This window comes from Protopterus annectens, chromosome 7.part0 (genome assembly GCF_019279795.1).
Source record: "Protopterus annectens isolate FY-2018-M chromosome 7.part0, PAN1.0, whole genome shotgun sequence".
Classification (NCBI taxonomy): Eukaryota; Metazoa; Chordata; order Ceratodontiformes; family Protopteridae; genus Protopterus; species Protopterus annectens.
This window is the reverse complement of record NC_056739.1, coordinates 250420219-250446987: the sequence shown is the minus strand read 5'-3', so window position 1 is coordinate 250446987 and position 26769 is coordinate 250420219.

Below are 26769 nucleotides of genomic sequence, written 5' to 3'. Positions count from 1 at the left end.
TGGAGAGTACTGCAAGGCTTCACCGGATATGTCCAGGCACAGGAACCGTGACTTGAGCATCCCAAACACACACTCTATTAAGATTCTGGTTTGTGCGTGTGCCTCTTTATGGAGTTCTTGTTCAGGTGTGTGTGCATTTCTGGTGGATGTCATCAGCCACGGCTCCAGTCAATAACCAGCACCCCCCCCATTAGGTGGCCATATGGGATGTCCCCACTGGCAGATCTCTGGTACAGCTGCACCATATGCCAGATGTGGGAGTCATGATAGCTTCCAGGACTGCCAGCACACACACTCATTATAAAGCCCTGGGCATTGCACATGACCTGGCAGTTGATGGAGGGGAAGCCCTTGCAGTTTATGTAGACCCTACCCTGCTCACTGAGTGGTGCTTTGATGTGTATGTGCATACAGTCTATAGCACCTACTACCTCAGGGTATTCTGCTATTTGGTGGAAGAGACGCATATTGCTGGTCAATGCCTCACGGGTGTTGTGGAAATATATGTGCTCACTGGCATGTGCTGACATGGCATCCAGGAACTGGTGGCATACCCTGGATGCTGATGCCTGTAAGATTCCCATGATATCCCCAGTTGGGCTTTGGAAGGTACCTGTGGCTAGTATTCTTAAGCCTACACATACCTTGGTATCCACTGGGATGGGTTCCCCTTTGTTGGTTCTGTTTTTGAGGCATGGCAGGCACAACTCAACAATTTGCTGAAGGAGGTCCCTAACCACCCTATAGCGCTCCACTATCTCCAGCTCATGTAGCCCCTGGTAGGTTACCCTGGGACTGTACAATCTTTTCCTTCTCCTCATTGTGGGTTGGTCATCAGCATTCTCATCCTCACCACCCTCAACCTCTTCCACATATTAATATATGAGAGTGACAGGAGCCTCTATCATTTTGTTGGTTTTGTGAAGTAAAATTTCCCTGTTTGTGTACACCAGTGGTGTAGAGTTTGTGGGAAAAAAATAGAGTGAAAGTTGTTTGCATAGTTTATAGTAGTGTGCTGGGCTGGGCTGCTGCCTGTGTAATTGGCTTATTCTGATACATTTCACCTACCAGCTATGCTAGTTCTCCTTGATTACCTTCCTACAGCTGTTTTCCCTTCCCATTGCCTTCCTGTTTAAGCCCCGAGGCATGCCGTGCATACCCAGTGCTCAGATGTGAACAGAGCTATTTCCTGTTTTTTTTTTTTTTTGCTTGTTTTGTTTAAAACCTGGTGTGTGGTGCACACACCTGTTTAGGCAATGTAAATACCACTCGGCAGTTTCAGACACATCCCCTTCCTTAGCTGTGCTTAGCTAAGGGCAAACATGGGCCACTGTGCTCCAATAAGCTTACAGCAGTCATGACACTCCCCCTCATGAGGTCATCTAGCTCTTAGGCTTAGACCATGGCATTATTGCACTTACATGGTTGGGTGCAAGCTAACACTGAGGGGAAATCTGTGATTCAGTATCATTCCCCTCATTTGCAAAGAACTGACTGCTAATGCATGGTTACGAAACTGACACTCAGCATTCCCCCTTCACAACCACTATTCCATGGTCTTGCTGTGTTATGCATTCCATTGACTGTTATGGAAAAATTATGATTTTGGTTTAAAAGCTTATTTCTAGCTTTTTTTCTTATTTTTGGGACTATCCCATTTGTGCCCTACGCTTAAAAGGCCAAAATCGGCCAAAAAAAGTTATTTTTTATAACTTTGAAACTATTTTTCAAGCCTATGGCCATTGGCATGCCTAACCTTATAAATACATGCTTCTTTACATGCTGTCATGCCTCCATTTTGTAGTTTGCAGAAATGTATTCAGCTACTGGCTGAATACATTTCTGCAGTCTACACTATTCCTGCACGGACGCCTGCCTGCTTCCTGGATCGCTAATTCACCTCATTTGCATGGTTTTCACCAGCAAATGAGGTAATTACCATACAGGGGTTGTGTCTGTGCAGGAATAGTGCATGAATGCTCGTGCATGTCCCGGGTGCTCATTCCTGCTTTGCAAGTCGCCCATATTGCCTGCAGCAGCTCTTGCACTATTCCTGCACACTATGCAGAGCTTGCTGAATCCCAGGGGTTTGTTCTCCTATAATTAAATGTAACTGTAATTTATGAGGCATGCATTTGCTAAAAGTATTTGCATATTAATAGGCGTTTAAATGTAAGGAAGGCACCACAGTTGATAGAACTAGAAATAAGACTTGAAAAGTTAAATTATAAAATTAAAAGCATTAGAGACTTAGACCAGGGTAATATACTAGAAAAAGGAGCTGTAACTGGACCTAGAAATAGATATTTATTAGGATTTGTTAAACTGTATCAAGAGAAAAGTCTCAAAAGAAATCTAAAAGTGTTACTGAACTATCACCGGAAGAAAAGACTCAAGGAAAATTTAAAGGTTTTGTTAGAGACCTCCAAGGGAGCAGAGATGTCAAATCTTAAAAAAAAAGAAATACTCCAGAAAAAAACAGGGACATCAAGGTAATTTTATCTCCTAATTTTCCCAGACATGAAGAAATTATAACTCAAGAAAGAGAAGATGAAGGTGGTAATAGTTTGCAAGACTGAGACCTCGCCGTTTTTATTACATAGTATTCTTGAGTGGGTAAGTCAGAAGTAATAAAAGATAATAGATAAAGATATACCAAAAGGATGGAAAAAGAGAAGTCTTATTTATAAACTGCCATCTTTGATTTATGGATTTACTGAATGGGAAAAAACAAATAAGAATAAAAGAGATTTTATTAAGTAAACATTCATTCCAGTTCTTCTACATTTTTTGTGTACATTAGATGATCACAAAACTATATAATTTTTATCAAAAAGATCTTCTCACTTACAGGAAGCTGTGAAAGTATCACACAGACAAATAAAAGTGACAGCAGATGAAATAAAAATTTTGTATGGTGAAATTAAAGAACCGGAACAACAATATAAAGAAATGTCTAACCAAGCAGGATGGTTAGAAGAAAAAAATGAGGGAATAAAAAGAACAAGCAGCTAATTGGGATCATAAAGTAAAAGCATTAAAAATAGCTCTACAAGAAGCCATTAGATTAGAAGCACAACTTGGTCAAAAAGTTAAGCACCTGGATTCTGCAAGCCCTGCACGGCATGCAGGACTAGTGCAGGAGCTCCAGCAGGCAATATGTCTGCCATGCGATCCAGGAATAACCTGTAGGGATGTGCACGAGCATTCCTGCACTAGTCCTGCAAGGACTCAGCCCTTGTTTGCAAATTACCCCATTTGCAGGAGAAATCAATGCAAATGGGTGAATTTGCTATCCAGGAAGCTGGAAACTGGCCGTGCAAGACTAGTATAATATGCAGAAATGTACTCCGCCAGTAACGGAGTACGTTTCTGCAAACTACAAAATGGAGCCATGACAGCTCCAAATAAAAGGTAGATATTATGTAGAAAGCATGCCAATGGCTAACTATAAGTCCAAAGGCATGGAAAGCAGTTGCAAAAATAAAAAAAGCAACTTTCATTTTTTTTAGCCAATCTCAGCTGTTTAAGTGTAAGGCAGCGGCGCACAAATGAGATTGGGCAGAAAATAAGAAAAACAAAACATAAAATAAGCATTCTAACCAAAATAACTATTTTGCCATTATACTCAGTGGCAGGCAGAAGACAACATGGCCATTGAGTAATGGTTGCTAAGGGGGGAGGCTCAGTGCTGGTCATGTAACTATGCATCAGCAGGCTACCTATGCAAATGAGGGGAATGATAATGAATCCCAGATATCCCCTGCATGCTAGTCAGCACCCAACAGTGTAAGAGCTGGAATAGCTTGCTGCAAGCCTAGCAGTTAGATGACAATATAGGGGGGTGTCAGGCATACTGCAAGTGGATTGGAGCCCTGTGGCTTGGGGTTGCTCTTAGCTTAGCAGAGCTAAGCAAGGGGGTGTGTCTGGGGTTGCCTAGCACTCTATACATTGCCTAAGTGAGTGCGCTCACCATGCACTGGGTTTTAAAGGAAAAGAAAAAAAGTAAACCAGGAAATAGCAGCTCTGTGCACATTTGAGCACTGTGTTTGGGCAGCACACCCCCAGGCTTAAACAGGAAGGCAATGGGAAGGGAAAACAGCAGTAGGAAGGTAATCAAGAAGAATTAACATAGCTGGCATGTGAAATGTATCAGAATCAGCCAATTACACAGGCAGCAGACCAGCCCAGCCCAGAACACTACTATAAACTATCCAAACACCTTTCCCTCTGTTTTTTCCCATACTCTACACCACTGGTGTATACAAGCAGAGAACTTTTAAGAAACAAAACAACAAAATGATAGGGGCTGCAACAGCTATCATACAGCAACATGTGGAAGGGGCTGAGGGTGGTGAGGATGTGAATGCTGTCGACCAACCCACAGTGAGGAGACTAAGAAGAGTGTACAGACCCAGGGTAACCTACCAGGGGCTACATGAATTGGAGATAGTGGAGCACTATAGGGTGGACAGGGACCTCCTGCAGCAAATTGTTGAGCTGTGCTGGCCATGCCTGACACACAGAACTAACAAAGGGGATCCCATCCCAGTGGATACCAAGGTATGTGTAGGCCTAAGAATACTAGATACAGGTACCTTCCAAAGGCCAACTGGGGATATTATGGGGATCTCACAGGCATCACCATCCAGGGTACTCCACCAGTTTCTGGATGCTATGTCAGCACATGCTGGTGAGCATGTATATTTCCCCAATACCCATGAGACGTTGGCCAGCAATATGCATCTGTTCCACCAAATAGCAGAATACTCTGAGGTAGTGGGTGCTATAGACTGCATGCATATATGCATCAAAGCACCACCTGGTGAGCAGGGTAGGGTCTACATCAACCGCAAGGGATTCCCCTCCATCAACCGCCAGGTCATGTGCGATGCCCAAGGCATAATAATGAATGTGTGTGCTGGCTCTCCTGGAAGCTATCACAATTCCCACATCTGGCATCTGATGCAGCTGTATCAGAGATTTGCCAATGGGGACATCCCTTATGGTCACCTAGTGGGGGATGCTGGTTAAGCACTGGAGCTGTGGCTGATGACACCAATCAGAAATGCACACACACCCGAACAAGAACTCCATAATGAAGCACACACACAGATCAAAATTATAATATAGCATGTGTTTGGGATGCTCAAGTCATGGTACCAGTGCCTGGACATATCTGGTTGAGCCTTGCAGTACTCACAATGATAATTTGGGTACATGTAGATGGTATGTGCCATGCTACACAATATGATCCTGTGGAAACAGCTGCAGCAGGAACAGCATGGGGCAGGGCCACACAGCCCCCCACCATTGTCAAGGCCTGCACAGGCACAGCATGTCTCAGAGGATGAACAACCTGAGCCTGAACCAGTAGGCAGAAGGAGGCATGCCCAGTATGCCCTGGCCTTGGCAAAGAGGCAATGCATTGTACATACAATGACACAGGAAGGACCCAGGGAATGACACCTCTCTCTGACTTGCACATACAGTAAAAGGGATGCCAAACATGACACTACCTGTGCCCAACCATGTATAGGGAGTGTACTATGTGCATCTGACATAGGCATCCCCCAGCACCATCCTCAATACTGGCACACCCACAAGGTAAGTCACTCCCCTTATCGATTGCTGATTGGAGTAGTATATGTTGTTATGTGTATCTATGGTATGGATGTGAGCATGCAAGGCAGTCGGGTGCCCAAATGGGATGCTAGCAGATAGTAGACACCTATAGTGGAAGCATGAGATCTGTAACAAATACAGGGGTCACCATAGTAGCCAGTACTACACATGTTGACAAAACCCACTGCAGGAAATGTGCTGGGCCACATGTGTGTCTATATGACACACGCATTCCAGTCAAGGAGGTAAACATATCCAACAACAGTCACAGCCAGCAGGACAGGCATAGATAAACACATATAAAGGCTGTGCTAAGGCCACTGACTGATGCCTATGGGTAGCCACCCCCCCCCCAGGCCTACACAGACAGACCACATCAGTTCAGGCAGTGGGATGTTAGTTCTGAAAGGTAGGAAGTCAGAAACTAATATGTAGGTCATTCAGACATAAGACCTGCAGTACACTGATATGCCTCTAGTCAGCATGATAGGTTGGAAAACAGAATGTAATGGAGTAGCTGACATACCAGTACAGTCATAGCAAATGTGTACAAGTGTCAGGTGTGCACCCCCCCGATCCTGTGTAGCAATGTAGAATCTGTCAGGTGTGCCCCCCTATAACCTATGTAGACATGTAGTAACAGTCAGGTGTTCCCCCCAGTCCTATGTTGACATGTAGTAACAGTCATGTGTGCCCCACATCCCTACTTAGACATGTAGTAACAGTGAGGTGGGCCCCCCCACACCTATACAAAAATGTAGTACCAGTCTGGTGTGCCCCCCAATTATATGTACACACATTGTAACAGTCAGGTGTGCCCCCTAATCCGATGTAGAAATGTAGTAACAGTCAGGTGTGCACCCCAAACCTATGTAGCAATGTATAAAGAGTCAGGTGTGCCCCCCATATCCTATGTAGATATGTATTAACAGTCAGCTGTGCCCTCAATCCTATGTAGACATGTAGTAACAGTCAGGTGTGTCCCCCAACCCTACTTAGACATGTAGTAACAGTCAGGTGTGCCCCCCCCAATCCTATATATAGAAATGTAGTACTGGTCTGGTGTGCCCCCCAATGAGATGTACTCACATTGTAACAGTAAGTTGTGCCCCCCAATCCGAAGTAGAAATTTAGTAACAGTCAGGTGTGCCCTCCAATCCTGTGTAGCAATGTAGAAACAGTCAGGTGTGCCCCCAATATCCTATGCAGGCAAGTAGTAACAGTCAGGTGTGCCCCCTCAATCCCATGTAGAAATGTAGCAACATGTATGTGTAGGTATAATACCAGTGGCGCACAGGTGCCCAGAGGTGGCCAAGGTAGGAGGATATATTGTAGCATTTGTACAATATGCAGGTATGTGTGTGTCAGGTTGGTGTGTGTTTCATATTGTGTGAGAGTGGTCAATATGTATGCATGTTGAGGTATGGCCTGTTAGCCATTTCCCACTACTGCTGATGACAGGGCCAAGTCCTCATAACCGCTGTGCCAAAGACAATTCCCACCAGTATAACACATGCTAGCTGTAAGCAATTGTAAATGTATGGTGGTAATATGTTTCACCATCTGAAAGATTGACATGGCATGGCTGTTGTGCTAGATATACAAGCAGTACACAGGGGAAAGTATCCCAGACATACAGTATATAATGTGTAACTGTGAAATGGACACACCCTTGGAATTGTACATACAGGTATGCATCACATTATCTGGGCCTGTAGTAAGGAATACTTGTGTTGTCTGCCTGAACACTTGCATATCACAAAGGTGGTGGACTGATGTATTGGGAAACAGCTGATGTACCTGCACATATCACCATAACTGGGATGTCCCATGCATATCTGTGTGTCAGATGCAAGTAGTCTCCATAGTACACATGCATCCAGCTCACCCAAACACCACCCACAGGTACCTCTCTGGTTGTATCCCTGCTGTTGGGAATAGGTACAATATGACCCCCCCACCTGTATATGGCAATAGCGAAAGAATGCATCATGCAGTGCAGGTGTCCCATGCAGGTGTGTCCCTAGCTGTAGGTAGCACAATGCCAGCATCCACACCACCTCTCTTCCTCTCTGGTTGTAAACCTGCTGTCGGGAATGGGTACAATATGACCCCCACCTGTACATGGCAATAGCAAAAGAATACAGCATGCAGTGCAGGTGTCCCATGCAGGTGTGTCCCTAGCTGTAGGTAGTGTCCTGCCAACATCCACACCACCTGATCAATACTGATAGAAGGTATTGGCATAAACACCTAGCACACCTACCCTGTCACCCCAGGGAAATATACTGTATGGCGGTCTGGGACTGTAGGACTGACAGAATGCAATGGCCTGCCACAGCTGGCCTGCATCACCACCAAATGGCCTACAGGTCTCTGCCAAAGGCCTGTGTCTCACATGTACTGCCAATGCATGTTATGTCATGGACACCCAAATAACAACATAACACACTCCACATAAGCCATATGCAAGGGCATGTGGACAAACCACAGTAACATGTCCACCATGTCCCACTGCATGAACTGTGAACCAACAACAAAACACAGCTGTGATGAAATCTTAGGGAAAGTATCAGAGAATGTATACATAATGTATGGCAGAGGATAGAATAATAGAGGGGAGGGTGAGAGCATGGGCAGCATGGAAAGTGCAAGGTCCGACACAGCTGTGTGCACACACTATCCCTGGCTGGAAACACATAAATGGGTGGCTACAAACTTGCCTGTACACCACAATAGGGGTAATGTCCTGAGTCATGGCCCCTGCCTCTGGGTACCTGTGTGAATCAGTACAGCTGTGAGGTATTGCCACAGCAAGATAAGGCCATATTGTCATGTTGATGGATATACAAGTATGGGACCCTCTCCCAGCACTGTACTAAGGTGCTGACTGGATACACAGATCCAGCAGAAAGTGTCTGCAGCTCCCACTCCAGAATGGCATAACGTACCATGAATATGTAGGTGTCTGCCCATAATACCAGACACAGCTGCATTCACCCTCGTTCCCCAGGACATCACTGTGAGCAAGAATGTCCACCTGACAGTACTTGAGGACATAAAACATCACAGCGCATAACAATACACATGTCTGAATATCTCAGCCAACACCAGTACCATGTAGCAGAAGCAGCACAGACACAATCACCTACAGTACACACTATCCCTTGCACAGTTTGTCCCCATATTGCCAAGTGATCTACGGATACCCTGAAGAAACAGTTTTCTACCTGTAGGTGTACAACACAAATGTCTGCACTGGAGTACAAACTACCTGGAATAGATCCACACATTCAATTCAGAAGGGCATACTGGGCATGCTCACACTCATAGAGAAATGAAGACAATGTCAGACAACAATATACCAAAAGGTCATACTGGACATGATCACACACTTAAACAAATGAAGCCCATGTCTGCAAACAACAGTGGACCATACATATCTGACTGTTGCAGATGTTAGTGCATACACTTCTCAATATGCACCAGTCATGCTTTGCACACATTGGATAGGAATACAGACATATATCCAAGGACAACACACTATAATAAGCCAAAAGTAGACATACATAGATGTGTGGAAGTGAGTGACTGTGACAAAGAGCCATCCATCATGAGGCATGTCTCATCCAGCATACAGCCAAATGGCTACAACCACATGATGTGTAAATGTCACTCACTGTAGACATTAGACACTGGTATCCATCAGCATTACAGACTATGTGGTGCAAGTGCTAGCTGTGCAACATAACTGTACAAGGCAGTAGTCATCTAGCAGCTGTATAGCTGTACCTGCAGAAGATAACCCTGAGTGTGCCTGCATGTGGTGTGTCAACCTCTAGATGAATGGGTTATGGCCCATTCACACACACTGCCCTCCCCATAACCCTACTATGACAAGCCTGCTGATGTCACCCACTTTGGAATACACCTTTGGGAATGAAGCAGCCCAATAATCTCTGTGGCATGTCCTAATACTGCGTAGTGCTGTAGTTTGATAAACTAGTTAGGTAGGAGTTCTAATCCCAAACATGGTAATTTTGTGTGTGTGTGTGTGTGTGTGTGTGTGTGTGTGTGTGTGTGTGTGTGTGTGTGTGTGCGTCTGTGTGTGTGTGTGTGTGTGTGTGTGTGTGTGTGCGTGCGCATGTGTGTGTGTGTGTGTCTGTCTGTCTGTCTGTCTGTCTGTCTTAGTAGGGAGCAGTGCTTTTTAGGCTAGTCACACTCATTACAAATTAAATGCCTTACTTTGGCAAGGGTGCTGATGTCATTCACTGTGAAATACACCTTTGAGAAAGTTGTAGCCCACTAAACTATGTGGTGCATCCTATACATAATGCTGTAGTGTGTTATAGTACTCTGGTAGGGGTTCTATTCCTACATGTGGCAAGTGTGGATTTGTGTGTGTTTCTATGTCTGTGGAGGGAGCAAGAACTTTTAGGCTAGTCACACTCACTACAGATCAGATGCCCTACTTTGGCAAGGATGCTGATGTCATTCACTGTGAAATATACCTTTGAGAAAAATGCAGCCCAGTAATCTCTGTGGCGTGTCCTGTAACAGCATACTGCTCTTAGTGTGATATAGTACTCTGGTAGGTGTTCTATTCTTACACATGGTAAGTGTGGATGCTTGTGTGTGAGTTTGTATGTCTGTGTAGGGAGCAATGCTTTTTAGGCTATTCATACTCACTACAGATCAAATGGCCTACTTTGGCAAGGTTGCTGATGTCATTCACTGTGAAATATACCTTTGAGAAAGATGTAGCCCAGTAACCTCTGTGGCGCATCCTATAACTTTGGCAAGGTTTCTGATGTCATTCACTGTGAAATACACCTTTGAGAAAAATATTTATTTATTTATTTATTTTCAGTTTGATTACCGGGGAAGTCCACTGGGCCACGAAGTACCCATTTTCAGTGGAGGCCCGGGGAGAAAAGCTCCAAAGGCAGTACAATCAAGGTTACATAATGCAAGAGAATAATAATACAATGTCAAAAACAGTTAAGAAGATGTGAAATGCAGAGTATAGGCAGTACGATCATGGTTACATAATGCAAGTGATAAAAATACAATGTCCAAAGCAGTCAAGAAGCCGTGAAATGCAGAGTATACATAGAAGAGGGTTTTTTTTTTTTTTTTTACTTTGGCTTAGGTAATTACATATTTACATACTTACAGTCAACTAAAAGTCAGCTAAAACCATTTTGGTGGAAAATAGAAATAAAATAAGAGAGTAGATTGGTGCCAGAGTATAGAGGGCTTAGTGGAGAAAATCCCTTGAATTTATATAGGGTGAAAGCAAGGACATTTCCATTTGGAAATAAAGGATTCCATGTTAGGTCCAGTAATCTTCATGGTGTGTCCTATAACAGTGTTCTGCTGTATCAGCAAGACGAAAAGCGACAGCACCACAACGAATAAAGCACCACACGAGTACACCAATAAGTGCTCTCACACTACAATGACTTATATGTAACTGAACTAGTAAATTCTTATATAAAACTGAAAGAGCGAAGTGGATAGTAATAAATTGAATTTATTAAAATAACGACTAAAAACAACTTCGACATACGAACAAAATCCAAATGTTAAGCGCTTTCACCCAGAAGACTAGGGCTTCTTCAGAACTAATTGTGTTAATACAATTCAGATAATTTAAGCCTTTTCTGGTGCCAAAAAAGTTCATTCAGAAGGCTCACATTTAAAGTGGCAGTGTTGCAAAACAAATCTGTTACTGGTACACAAGACTGTAGCCCTAACAAGTGATGGAAACACATTTGGAACAAATGCTACAGTCTTGTGTACCAGTAATGGATTTGTTTTGCAACACTGTCACTTTAAATGTGAGCCTTCTGAATGAACTTTTTTGGTGCCAGAAAAGGCTTAAATTATCTGAATTGTATTAACACAATTAGTTCTGAAGAAGCCCAGGTCTTCTGGGTGAAAGCACTTAACATTTGGATTTTGTTTGTATGTCGAAGTTGTTTTTAGTCATTATTTTGATAAATTCAGCTTATTACTATCCACTTCGCTCTTTCAGTTTTATATAAGAATTTACTAGTTCAGTTACATATAAGTCATCGTAGTGTGAGAGCACTTAGTGTTCTGCTGTAGTGTGATATAGTACTCTGGTAGGGATTTTATTCCCACACATGGCAAGTGTGGATGTTTGTGTGTGTGTGTTTCTATGTCTGTGTAGGGAGCAATGCATTTTTAGGCTAACCACACTCATCACTACAGATCAAATGCCCTACTTTGGCATGGCTGCTGATGTCATTCACTGTGAAATACACCTTTGAGAAAAAATGTAGCCCAGTAATTTCCATGGTGAATCTAATAACAGTGTACTGATGTAGTGTGATATAGTGCTCTGGTAGGAGTTCTATTCCCACACTTGGCAAATTTGGATGTTTGTGTGTGTGTTTCTATATCTGTGTAGGGAACAATGCTTTTTAGGCTAGTCACAACACTACAGATCAAATGCCATGCTTTGGCAAGGCTGCTGATGTCATTCACTGAAATACACCTTTGGGGAAGGCGTATACCAATAATCTTCACAGCACATCCTATAAATGCATAGTGCTGTAGTGTAATAAACTAGTTAGGTAGGAATTCAAATCCCAGACATGGTAGGTGTGTGTGTCACTGTGTGTGTGTCTGTGTTTGTCAGTCAAATCCTGTGTGAAGGTGGCTGTGAGTGTGTAACAACTGGACTCATTGTGGAGCAGGCTTAGCAAATGTCTTATATGGTGGCCCTATTATATGTCACAATGTCCACCGTACAAGGATAACAGATGTGAAATAGCTGAGAGGCTGGGGTGCAACTTCATACCCCTACATGTGACATCAAGGCCTGGCAAACAAAGTTAGCAAGCCTTGCATTACCCAGAGAACACTCTCAACCCTTGTCTCATACACAAATGTACTTGCCTAGGCAACAACCGCTATGATGGTAGTATGCTGCATATTAACCACAGATGGTAACCATGGTGTGATTGCAGTGGACTACAGAGGGCATGGCAGCCTTTCCTTCAGTACAATAGGCACGTACATGCAGACAGTGTGCCTCCACTATGTTCCCCACTGGAGTCCTGCAACACCTGTGGTGCCATCAAATGTAACCCACAAAGGACATACCATGCCTTAAACATATGCCCTGTATGGACAGATACCACTGACACCAGGGAATACCTGTATCATGCTATCCATGTAGGTGCAGGGTCAACCTGCTGTCCATTACCTGTTCCTGCCACATGAGGCCAGGACTGGCACATCTGATGATAACAATCTGTGTACACAACACGGGCCAGACACCTCAGGTACATTTCCACATGTCACTGTACATGCATGTGGGACTTGTGCACATCCAAGACACTGTCCATGTCATGGACTAAAGAACACATACATGGCAAGCAATGCATAGCAATGGCCACACACAGCATTTACCCAGGTGACTGGATGGTGAATACTATACCCACCTGTGCGGGCCAATCCAGACACTACACCCCTGAACCACACTGCAGACCATTGCCATGTGGCCTGATGCCAAGGTATACTCATCAACTAGCCTTGTGTATCCTTCTGGCACAGTCAACCACTACACACCTGTGAAGGAATGCACCCATGCATGTCAGTACTGGCACCCTGTGTCTGTGTTTGTGTGGTGTATGATGCTTCTGACCACATTCACACTCACTACAACCTCCATTGGCATACTGAATCATGCTGTCTGATATCAGACACCTCCACATACCCTTTGCCCATATAACCTCTGGATAACCCCTGTGGTTCTCGTGATACCTGCACAGTACTGTATTGTGGCAAACTAACTAGTGAGGAGGTGTATTCCTGACCCTGCCAGTGTGTCAATGTGTGTGGGTCCCTGAGAGAGTGTGACTGTGTTGATGCTGACACCTGTTCATGCGGACAGGCACATGTATTACATCTACCATATCACTACCATATCACCATTGCAGATATCACTCACCATCACATATACATTTGGAGACCTCTTCAACATCTAAGCTATGTGATGCATCCAATAACTGCATAGACGTGATAGCAATACATAGTCCATCAGGTGTTTGATACCCTGTGCTGATAGGTGTGTGACACAAACATGCTTAGGTTTTACTCTCCCACCCCCTCCCTGACCTATCTTTGCCTCTGTCTGCCTCTCTCATTCCCTCTGTGATGGATGTGGAGATGTACACCTGCTTTGCTTAAGCAGCAGCATGTGTTTTGTAAGTGATGCTCATGATCAGCTGATGGTCTCTGCCTCCTCTAGCTGATTGCATGTGGAACAGCTTTGGTAACATTCCCATAGCTAATTGCATGTAAACACACTCCAAAATCTAGGAACATTGTGTTGGTGTTTAGTCTTTTCATTTACTGTGAGCAGGACGTAGATCTGTTGTTTGGCAAACAGCATCACAGATGGATTGGGGATTTACCTCTAACAACATACACTGTGGAAACAGGCCAAAACACAGGAGGGGGGATGTGTCTGACATGACTACAGAATGTAAGTGTTGCTATTCTGCATTTGGAGTAATGTTGGTTTAACAGGGTGTGTGTGGATATGGCTGGTCTACATGTTGTCAGACCTGTCATGAAAGTGCTATGTTTCTGAGGAAACCCCCATCTGTAGGTTCATCTGCAGACTGGGCAGTGTGTGGTGCCTGTTGCCTTTTGTGTTACTCACAGAGCATCTATCTGTAAAATTCAGAAGCATAGTGTGAGGACTGCAGACAGTACATGGTGATAGACATGAGAGCTACTGATTTCATATTCCTCATAGAACATATGTCACAACAAACCCTGTTACAGCAGTAACTGTATGAGGTTATCATAGCAACATGCCAATACTGGCCTTGTGCTTGTGCCTCCAGCCACAACTCTGTCAACCTGTGTACATATGTCATGCTGCAAGCGGTGCATATGTTCTGTATACCATAATAATTTGACATCATATCTGATAAGCCAGTGAGATATCAGACTGCAGCACATATTATGTATAGTAGGGTTAATCTTTGAGGACATAGCCTGGGCTTGATCCTGTTCTATCTGATGTTACATGCCACTCCACTGTATGTTACTCTATCCGCTTACATGTTTGTAGGGAAAAACACACACGTATTTCATGCCACAGACAGGCATCGGACCACACTGTGTAGTGGCCCAATATATGTAGGGTCAGTGTGTGAGTGGCACATATGAGGATGGTGTTGATCAGATAGTCCATATACTATAATATTACACTAGATACCATATGTGGCTGTAACTATGTTCACATTGGTTGTGGTTATGCACTTTCACACAGGTGTCTGCTACTCTGTGCTGTGACATGCCTGTAGAGCCTGCTATATATACAGGTACATGTGTATTCCCTCATAAGAAATGTAGGCCAGTGTTGTGGCCGTCTGCCTGTAGCCTGCACAGTGCTTTGTTACATGCCTAGCAGCTTAGTGTACCTACCCAGTGTGATGTTATGTCCAGATACTTGCCAGATGTACTGCTGTAAGGCCACCATAACAGTCATGTATGTCAGACAAAGCAGTGGGATTCTGTACAGATGTATGTCACTAACTATTGGGTAGTATGTGGCCATGGCACCTCTGTACCAGTGGTTAGTATGTGTCAGAACAGACAGGGGTGTGTGAATGCATAACCTAAGGGGGCAAATGTATACCAGTGTTTATGTGATATAGCCATCTACATGGCTGTTAACATCCACATTGTCAGGTTTGGTCCACATGTTTTGCACTAAGGGGTTCTGTGTATACCCTGGACTGACCAGAGTGTGTCAGACTGTCCACATTTATTGGCTAGATCTCTGCTGTAGTCCACATGGTCATTACTGTGCTAGCAGTGGTTCTATACTATGATGTCCTTAGGATGTCTATCTGTGGCCAATGGTGCACATGTTAAAAGCAGATGTGACCTCCCACACACAACATGTCTGTGAAGACAACCCCTATCATAGTAGCAATAATCTACATATATACCTGCAATATATACCTGATATCCCCTTGCCCTAAGAGGTTGGGACTATTGGGGCTGAGGTAGGGCTCCACTCAATGTTCAGGACATATAGTAAACATATATGCATATATACTTATCAATATATTTATATAGATAAAAAAACATATACATATTGACATACATAGATGGATATGTATATTTACATATATATACATATAAACACTCAGATATATACATATACACAGCAATATATGCGTACACATATACAGATAGAGATACATATGTACATATACTGATGGATATCTACATATATATTGACAGTAATAGGTATATCAGAACAGATCTGTATGCACATATAGTTATAGATATCTACATATATATCTACATAAATAGGCATATCTGTACAATAGGATATGCATACATATATAGCTATATATATATATATATATATATATATATATATATATATATATATATATATATATATACATACGAAGAGATGTACACATGGCCGTATATATGTTGCAGTATACAGATGTGTATACAGACATATGTATGAATATAGATGTGCATGTACATGTAGACATATATCAACCGATTATATGTATATATACATATTCCTGTTATGTGTAAGCCTCACGGTTGTATATACACTCCCAGATGTATCTCACTGTATGTATCTGCTATGTGTACATTAAGATAAAACAACATATGTGATGCCACAGTCATATTAATAACACATACTACACAATTGTGGAAGTAAAGGCAATTGTTCAATACTAATCAATATGTGTATTGACAGATAGATTGGAAAAGCAACAGCTGTCTTCATAGTGGTTAAGTGTTGTGACTTTAGTGTACAGGGTCCTGGGTTCAAGCCCTGCAAGGGCTGTACATTTTTTGCTGGGCAGAACAAGGGCTGTCAGATACAGAGTAGTTAAGGCAGTTTTGAGAAACTGTAAGCGTGTTTGCGTGGGTTTGTGTGAAGCTAAGGGGTGCTAAGCTACGGGTATATGTATGGGTGCTTATACAGTGCAGGCTTCGCTTACCAGTGCACAAATCAGCTTAGCTATTATATTGCAGCAATGTTGATATGTGCTAAGCATGGCTTAGCCCTGGTAATCAGTTCAAACCACCCAGTGTGATAACATAGCAGGGTAATGGCATCTGTAATAAGTGTATGTAATGCCATGTACAATACATGTGCCTATGTGCTGTCATTACAGTAGCATGGGGTGTGAGTGTCATGTGTGTGACACAGACATGTATGAGGCCTGTACAGCACTGTTATCCATGTGACTGTGTTACATACAGGGGTAGCAGCCTAGGGTACATGCTGTCACACTGGCATGTAGTGTATCATGGTGGTACTACCATTGACAGTGCCTACCCAGGCAAGAGTAGAGTACTAAGTGTAGTACTGACAGCAGGCACACCTGCAGGCATATCTGGACTCTGAGGCCTCCCTGTTTTATCCCTGATGTGTGAGCTGTGTCACAGTATATAACCCCTACTGGTTAATGATCTGTCATGTGGAATGTAACTGTAGACTACTGTCTGTAACGCACATGATAGTGAGGCTTCCTGACATGTAGGTATGACATACATATTGCTGTCAAACGTCTATCTGTCAACACATTCATCCCACTGCATAGCTACATGCCAAGCTGATGACTATCAGTCCCTGTACAGATGTGCAGATGGCAGGTATCCAGCTGGGATATGTACAGGCACCATAAGCCTGATTGACACTGACATGTCTGCCCAGCTGTATAAGAACCGGCACATATTGGAGATAACAACCTGTATGCACCACATGCCACAGGTACTTCCACTACACTTCCACAGTCAACAGACCATGCTTGGGTAAAGGTCTCCATCACAGACACTAACCATGTGTTGTAATGCACATTGCATGCATGTCACCATGACCACCGCAGTGGCTATGTGCAGGAGGCTCCGGTAGGAATGGCTGATGCATGTCACTCTCACCCTTAGGGTCACCACAGTGGTGTCTGTTGATAGATTGCCTGCTACCACATAGCAGGTGGCAGGATACCACTGTACACACAACCCCTACACAACCCATCTCTCCTTGGACAATAGCTAGGTACACAGCTATGACCACCTGCAGTGATGTACCCCAGTACTGATACATGTGTATGTCTGCATGATTGAGTATAGCAGTGTCTGTGTGTTAGCACACCTGTACGTGAGAATTCCATGAGGGCCTTCACAACCACCACAGCACCCATTGCCATAGGCAGCCGTGGCTGCTGCTGTATGGGACATTACATGTACCCTGTTAGGCTCCTCTCCATACTGGCTACATGAGGCTTTCATTATCATCACAGCAGGGTTGTACAAATGGGTTGATAGGCATGGGATACCCATTGTGTTCTGGCAAGTGTGGGTATGTGTGCATCTCCGTTTATCTGTAGGGTACACCATTCAGAGGCCAAATACACCTATTACGATACCCAGTGCTGCACACTAGTACAGATAGTGTTGTTCTGCCTGTTGGTGAGGTATGACAGTGCAACACCCTGTTATGCATGTGGCATGTGCATTCAATGCATATCCCTGTAGTACCACTGTTGGGATCTACAATGGGTTGTATCGCAATCATTGCCACTGTGTGATGGTGGGTATGTCAGAGTGTCATCATGGGTCTCAGGGAGTACAATATACACTGGGGATGTGGGTGCTGTGTACACTGTCATTACACCAAGGTGCACCTGGTATATGTCCCATGTACCACGTTATGGTTACCACTGTCACCATCAACCATACAGGTAACGGATACCACATTCCAGGTCAGTTATGCAGGTGCTGTGTACAGCCTACCTGTAACACATAGGACACATGCTCAAGTAAGATAGCAGCAATAGGCCCTGGTCTCTCAGATGTGTGTCTGCCTGTTATGTGTCTGTTAATGTGTATATGAAGGTATGTCACACTGTGTATTGTCCATATACACCCATTACATCCCCCATTAGCATACTGTACATGTCTGGGGATGTTCTGCATGTAACATGTAACTTGGGACATACCTCACCCTACACGTTATGTGGTGTGTGCAATGTAAGCCACACACTACAGTATCTCTACATACCTAGGTAGGGGTCTAGTCCCAGTGGTGCCAGGTAACAGTGTGCATGTATGTGAATGGGTCTATATCAGGTTGCAGGGTGTACATGCCTCAGCGGGTCACCTGCCCAGGTGGCACAGGCAATAACTGTTATACTAACCTGTGACATGTGTTCAACTGTACTCCAGATATGTCACAGCCATGGTGTCACCACAGTGCCATACCCCATTGTGGAATATGACTGCAGACCATCCTCATGCTGACACATGTACACCTACAACACAAATGGATAACATTATAGAGACCACAATCAGCCAGTGTTACTAACAGCTACAATGCAACATTGCTGGATGGCTACACTAACTGACATATATGCATTACACTTTACTCCTTACAGCATGTTACACTGCAGTACTGTGGTACACTGTAGTGCAGCCACCATGTGCATCAAAACCATAGTAGCCTGTCCCTGCATAGATAGTATGGATGACAGGGATGAGGCACAGGTATCATCATATGCACAGGGTGTGTTGTTGGTTTGCCAGAGGCTGAGGGTGGGCCATACATTTGACACCATGTGTGTGGGTGAGGGGTGTACCAAGGTGAACTGGGCATGGTGATGTGGTGTGTGTAGGTATGGGGTTGTCCTAGGTGTGTTTGTATAATGTGTGGGTATGCATGCACACAGTTCTGTCATGTGGTTGCCCTACACAAATGTTTATGGACAGCTGCAGACCAGACCTGGCAGGGTGTGTAGTTCACTGCCTCTGGCCATGGACATATGGACTATGCCTGCCAGGAGTTCCATGGGCACATGCAGGTACAGGCCTCAATGTGCTACTCTCACCTGATGATGACAAATGTCTGCTGTTACAAGGTCCCTCCTTGGACTGGTCAGGACCATGTGCTCGTGGCCTGCTGTGGTGTGGTGTGGACAGTGTCGCCCCAGTGCTGGAGCTGGTACTGCAACTATGGAAGCCCCTTGGTGTCCTAGCACGTCCACATTAACTGCCAGCTATTGGTGTTACTGGCCTAAATCTATGTGGCCATCGCCGCACTCCCACCACATGTTCAAGCATGGACAGACCATGGTCGATGAGGGCCATCATCTCACTAGACCATCTATCCATGAACTCAGTTAATGCAGTGATGGCACCTGCCAGTTCACGGGCATTGTCACTTGCATATGTGAGAGCTGCCCTCTGCAGCCTCAGGCCCTGTCTGGTGTAATGTTCTTTATGTGCCTACGCTTCCATGACAGCCTGAAACATGCACCTGCTGGTACCAGCTATGTTGCCTCTGCCAGGGCATGATGTCCAGTGACCCTACCATGAGCACCCTGGGACATCTGCCTATGTGGTGCCCTGCCGGACATCCGGCTATGCCTGCTGTGACCGGATACAGTAAGCATGGTTACCACACTTCCCTGTGCACAGCCACCAAAGGCCAGCTGTCCCTCCGCTATGGCCACTGTTGATGGGGTATGTATATGGACTGAAACTGTGTGCGGGGGTCGGGTGGTTAAAAGGGGGTTGTCAATTGATGGTGCTGTTTCGGCTCCTGACAACCCCACCTGTGCCTCAACAGTACTATCATCATCTTCGGTGTCTGTATGGACACTAGCATCAGACTGCATGCAGGAGGGACCCTGACCTACCTCGCCACATGTGGAGGAAAACAATAAACACACTTTAAAGCCTGTACAGCATTGCCTAACAGTGTACACACACACACACACACACACACACACACACACACACACACACAAACACACCCACACACACACACACACTACCGTAATACCTACCTGTCCATGACTTTACAGACAGTCCCATGTATATTTCCATGTGTTCCCCATCCTGCATCATGCTTGGTAAGATACACACATTGATATCACTCATTAACATATCAGTCCTCTAAATGCCTAGACAAGTGAGCACAACACAATACCTGTTACTACATTACCTGGCTGACCTGTGTGTAGCAGTGTTAGATGGCCTCACTGCTGTCATTCAATATTCACCCTGTGTATGTCCGGACAACATGAGCATGGTCCCAATATGTGTGGGCTACTATGCTCACTCCATAATATCACCCACTGGTGTGTCATGTGTATGCATTGCTCAGTACATGCCAGATATGCTGCTCAATCAGCCTATCATGTGACAACTGTGATTTATGGATACACACCCTGGTGTTGACTAGTACTTCCCCAATGCATCTGTAGTGCTGCATACGTGGGTTGTAGGTCACCTCTCTACTGAATGCGATATTAAGGATATACCTGGTGTCTACCTTCCCTCTCAATGTCTGTTCCATGCTACATACCTTATTATACTATTAGCTGTCCTGTGATTACATGACAAGTATTCCTGGTGTGTAATGTGGCAGTCCATGTCCATGTACCGCATGGTCCCAAAGGGAGGTACTGCTGTATGAACACCTCACAATCACACATGTGCATACATGGCCACCCACACAAACACACACACATGCACACATGCATCCTACATGCATCAGCTTCCCTCCACTTCACCAGAGTGACCCTACAGACAGACCAACTAACCACCAGAGTGCACACACACACACACACACACACACACACACACACACACACACACACACACACACACACACATACAGGTGAGGTTGCACAGTGATTGAACACACAGTCCTCCTATTACCCCTCTGTCAACACACAGGACATATGGTACACAGCAGCATGCAGTGCAGCTATAGTGAATCTATGCTAGCAAAAGTATACATGTGTGTGATGCATGTGCTGTGTCACTAGGTGATGCCCCTTCCCCTAGATACCACTGCACCCATGTACACAGTATTGCTGTGCACCTGTTCTGCACTCTGCCATGTACTGTGCACCACACCTCACAGGTGTACAACCCATTGTGGAATGTATAGTACTGTATCAGTTATGTCAACTTTAATGCTCACAGTGCCTATGTTTTTCAGCAACACATACCTGGGATGATATGTGGACAGATGTCATTTGTGAATGCCTGATGTCTGATTTATGGCTCTCAACATCAGCGGACCATGTATGACCATTCCATTACTCTTACATTAATACCCCCATGGCTATGAGGGGTGTGCACACCCTTATTGATATAACGCACCCATCCATGATCTGCATTGGGACCATATCACTGCCTATCTTAACAGTACATGAGCCCGGTGTGTGACATATGTCCTGTACTTTCACATGCAGTGTCTACAGAATGTGTTAGGTGTGCATATGCTGACCGTGATGCATACACTCCATGTGGGCACATGTGTGCTATGATGGTTTGTTGCACCCCTTGTTGTTTGTACTACAGCAGCATGGGCCATCTGCATTTGCCAGTGTATGTTCAGTCTGCCCTACACATGTCCCTCTAATCTACATGATTGCAAGGTCTACTCATGTGCACATCCCTTGGTGCTCACACACACACACACACACACACACACACACACACACACACACACACACACTGCCGTCACTATTGCTGTGGTGGTAGGGTTACATCTGCTGCAGGTCCTGAACCTGACTATGTGCAGATACAGCCATTCTTAGAATCCTTAGGATCCCTGCTGCAGTGCACTGGTGTGTCAGGCTGACAACCCCCCTTCAGCCTTTTTGAAGATGCATGACAAGTAAGCCCTACACGTGTGTCACTTTGCAGTGTCCCATACACTGAACACCACATGTTACAGACTAGTCCCAGCTGATAATGTGGACCACTGTAATACCTTATGCCACAGTGTATCTCTACAGCAGTTGCCATTGTCCTACAGGTATAAATACCGGTGTTGCACTGTATATGGGTGTTGTTCCAAACATGTCCCTACTGTAGGCCATGTCTCCCACGATTATGTCACTCCCTGTGGACACATTCCCCAATGACAGGATGTTAGTTATCATGCAGGTGTCTGACATACCCTCTAAATACCCCATCATGGTCACCCCTGTGATGCTGTGTATTTCACAGCAACAATACATGCACATGTACAGCATGCATTCTGGGTAGGTGTGTTAGATGTGTGCATAGAATGCATCATCGCCATTACATGCCCGGTATATTGGCAAGCACCTACATAAACCATACTCAACAGCTACATGCTGCTGCCTTGGTGGTGTCCCGGAGGGACCTACATAAGAGGGTGATAGATACAATGCCAGTGTCCACACCTGTGGCAGTGCTACAGGGTGGGTGCAGTATTACAATACATCAATGGTACATTTCCACAATACTTCCACATATGGACATCTGTTTATCACTACTATGCAGCAATACAATATATCTATGACATGTCAGATATGCATGATCTACCTGTACCAATGCAGATGTATACCCAACAGTGGTCTACTGATGTGCCGTGTGGCCTTACCTGCACACTCTTCAGCCATTGTGTGGGTGGCACCCACCTCCACAAAGGTGTCTGGCAGTTTGTGGCTTGTGGGCTGGGCAGGTGCCACGAGGCTGGCCAAGAGCTCCTCCACAAGTGTCAGGGGGGCTGGATGGCATGGATCCCCCTGTTGTGAGGTGATCCCCATGGACTGCAGCAGCACACCGATGGGCATTGTGAAGCAGGTCAGAAAGATGATGCCGGACCTGCTCATAACTGCGGTTGTGCAGTCCGACATCATTGATCCTGTGGACTAGGTCATTCCACAAGGCGGTCCACTCCTGCTGCTCATGGGTGGCACAGCCAAACAAGATCGCATAGTGCTGTATCAGTTCATTCAGCAGGATTTAATTTTCAGCTGCTGTGCAGGCTGGCAGCCTTCCATGGGTCATTGTGCCTGAAAGACATAAAGATGGACACAGGTGTGGGGAAGTCATGCAGCAAGGTTACCACAGTTCTTAAAACACATCACTGTGACCCCCCCCACCATATCAGCAACAACAAACAGTACACACAACTCAATAGGTATGGCTACAGCATGCCCACCAGTGGGGCAGATATAGTACTGTACCACGCTTTGTGCAATGTGTTTTTAACCATGTTCCCTGTGTGGACACTATCATCGATGGCCTGTTACAGACTATTCACCTGCATGCCATTGTCAGGGCCACAATGGTTCCATATATGCCTGTGGTATGCTTGCTATGTGTTTGCTAAACATGTGAAATTCTGTGTTATTGCAGTTATCTATGCATGCTGTTGGACGTGTTCAGGGATTGTGTAGACTATTACTACCAACATATGGTCTATAACAGTGACACAATAGCATGTATATTAACGATTGGCCAGTAGAACCACCTCTCCAAACTCATCTGCCTATGGTACTAGGCCACATCACATGTGTGACCCACCCTGGGGCCTCCTGATGTACTAGTCCAGCAATACCATCAGGTGGAACCAACCCATGGGATGTTGCCTCCCTCTGGGGCACACACAGATATGTTCCTGTCCCCTGAGGTCAGGTCCAGGGTCTGTTCCATAACAGGCTCCACAGACACATGTGGGATTTGCTATATCACCTTGGGGCACCTAGTACACATTCACAGGGCCCACATGCTCCTTCTGCTCAGCCACCAGGCAAGGCACCTTCGGGACATGGCCTGTTGTTGCGAATAGCAGTGAGTGGAAGGCTTGTTCCCATTGTGTCCATATTGGGGCCCATGGGGCGTCCACATCACAGACCACACACACCAATCAGGGTGTTTACTCACCACATGTGTCACATACCACCCCTGTAGGCTGTCCTCTATATCTACCAATGCTGACCACCTCCACAATTATGCTTGCCATACCGTCCCATATTCCCAGTCCGTACTTCACAGACAAGGGCAATGTGGTCCCAACAAGGGGTTCACATGTGACATACCCATCTATGTTGTACACACTGACAGCTGTGTGATGTTTACTCACACATAGCATGCAGCACAGTGGTAGTAATATCAAGGGCATGTATTTACATACATATATGTTTGTGTGTGTGTTTGTATATATGTAGATATGTGCATATAGGTATATATTTATATATGTGTAGATACATGTGAAGTTGTATATATGTGCTTGTATATATGTCCACACATGGGTATCTGTATATTTGTGACATACCTGTAGATATATATATATATATATATATATATATATATATATATATATATAGATAGATATATATATATATGTACACATATGCATACCTATATATGGGGTACATACAGACATCAGGTCCACAATCTCACAACACCTTCCTGCACAGCTGCACTGTTCTGCCTTGCTACAACACAGACCGGTGCCACATATGGACACAGCCAGACATTAGGGGGGTATATGTAGGGCCAGATTGCAGGTAGCCCTATTACACACCTATGACATTCCTTCATGCTGCAATACAGGTTAACCTGAGTATCCTGCAAGAGGTGGGCTGTGGAACCCATATGTCCATCATTATGGCATCATGTCCACCACCAGCTATTGGCGACGTAATGTACATACTTCCCATTACACAACACACACTATGATGGCTTACATCTTATCAGTCAGTACTGCTCTGCAGAGTTGATGGTATGGCCCATTACCCACAGGGATGGACTCTATTGTCCTTAGCAGTTGTTCAGCTGAACATCATTACAACAACAACCCCTGAAGGCACATATAAATCATTCCACATCATCTACCCCATTATTATGGACCAAGTACTACAGTCAATTACATACATATATACTTCACAAACCTGTTCTGGGAATGCAGACTCTTCTGGATGTTTTTTTTTTCTTCTGTGCCTTATATGCACTCTCTCTCTCTCTCTCTCTATCTCATTCTCTCTCCAGTAAATGGAATATTCTGCTTTGCATAGATTGCAGCATGGAATTTGTAAGTGAGGCACATGATCAGGTGATGGCCTCTGCACCAGTCAGTGTCCTCCATTTGCTACCTGCATGCAACATGTTGTGTGTTACTTCCAATTACCACTGTCATGGCAACCAACTACTATAAATCCTTACATCATGTGGGCGTGGCCCCTTTACCTTTCCTGTATGATGGACATCCTTCCTGTGTGTGGGCAGCAGTGTTACAGACAGCAGGTAGCAATACTTCTCACAGGAGAACCTGTACACTCAGGCCAGCAACATATTTATAGGAGGTTCCAAAACTACAGACAGAGTGTGAGTAATGTTGTTGTATGCATTGTATAGCACTGGTGTTACAGGATTTGTGTGTACATACTAGTTTAACTAGGAATGCAGTCCGTCTGTATAGCTCTCAACTGTGGGCCTATCCTCCTGATGGCCAGAGGTGTACCTATTATGTTTTGTCTGTCCACCACACAGGTCTTGTGTCAGATATATCACTGGCAGTGTGTGTGTTGAGTGCTATCAGTACATGGCTACATCCATTTCTGTTTTTAACTTCATATTCCTGACTAAGGGTATGTTGCAGACTATCCTGACTTGCTTAATGTATGACAACAGTTTTACACATATGGGCCTGGGTTCTAGCCTCTGTCTTCCACCTACATACCAGGCTTTGTACATATGACATGTTGTCAGGGGTTGTTATGTAGTGGGCTGTGAGTATGTCATGCTGCCATTCCTGCCATTTGTCCACTGCTATGTCCTCCACACATACTGTGGGATTGGGTCTATATATGTGTGGGCTTCACCTACACAATACATGTGTGCCCTTATGCACTCCAGAGGCCAGTGTATGTAGCAGTGGTATATGGCCCTGTATTATTGAGTCTGGGGGGATGCACCATAACTAACCTAGGCTATTACATCATGTGGGGGTATCAGGGGTAGGCTGCCTTAAGGTATCTGGATGTGCATTATCATACAATTTACCTTGGGTAAATGCAGGCCTACTGCCTCCTGCCATACAGACTGTTCTGTTTGTCAGTGTGATTGTGAAGGTGACAGTTATGCTTTGTTATGTAACATATACATCCTACTGTGTAAACTGATGTCTTTACCCCTAGGGATTGTGTACAGAGTGTAGATAGAGGATGCTGGACTATACATCTGCATTACTTACTGTTGATTGATTGGTATTTTTGTCCCAAGCTGTCTATACTATTGTACTACTGAAAGGCCTCGGCCTGGACAGCAACATAT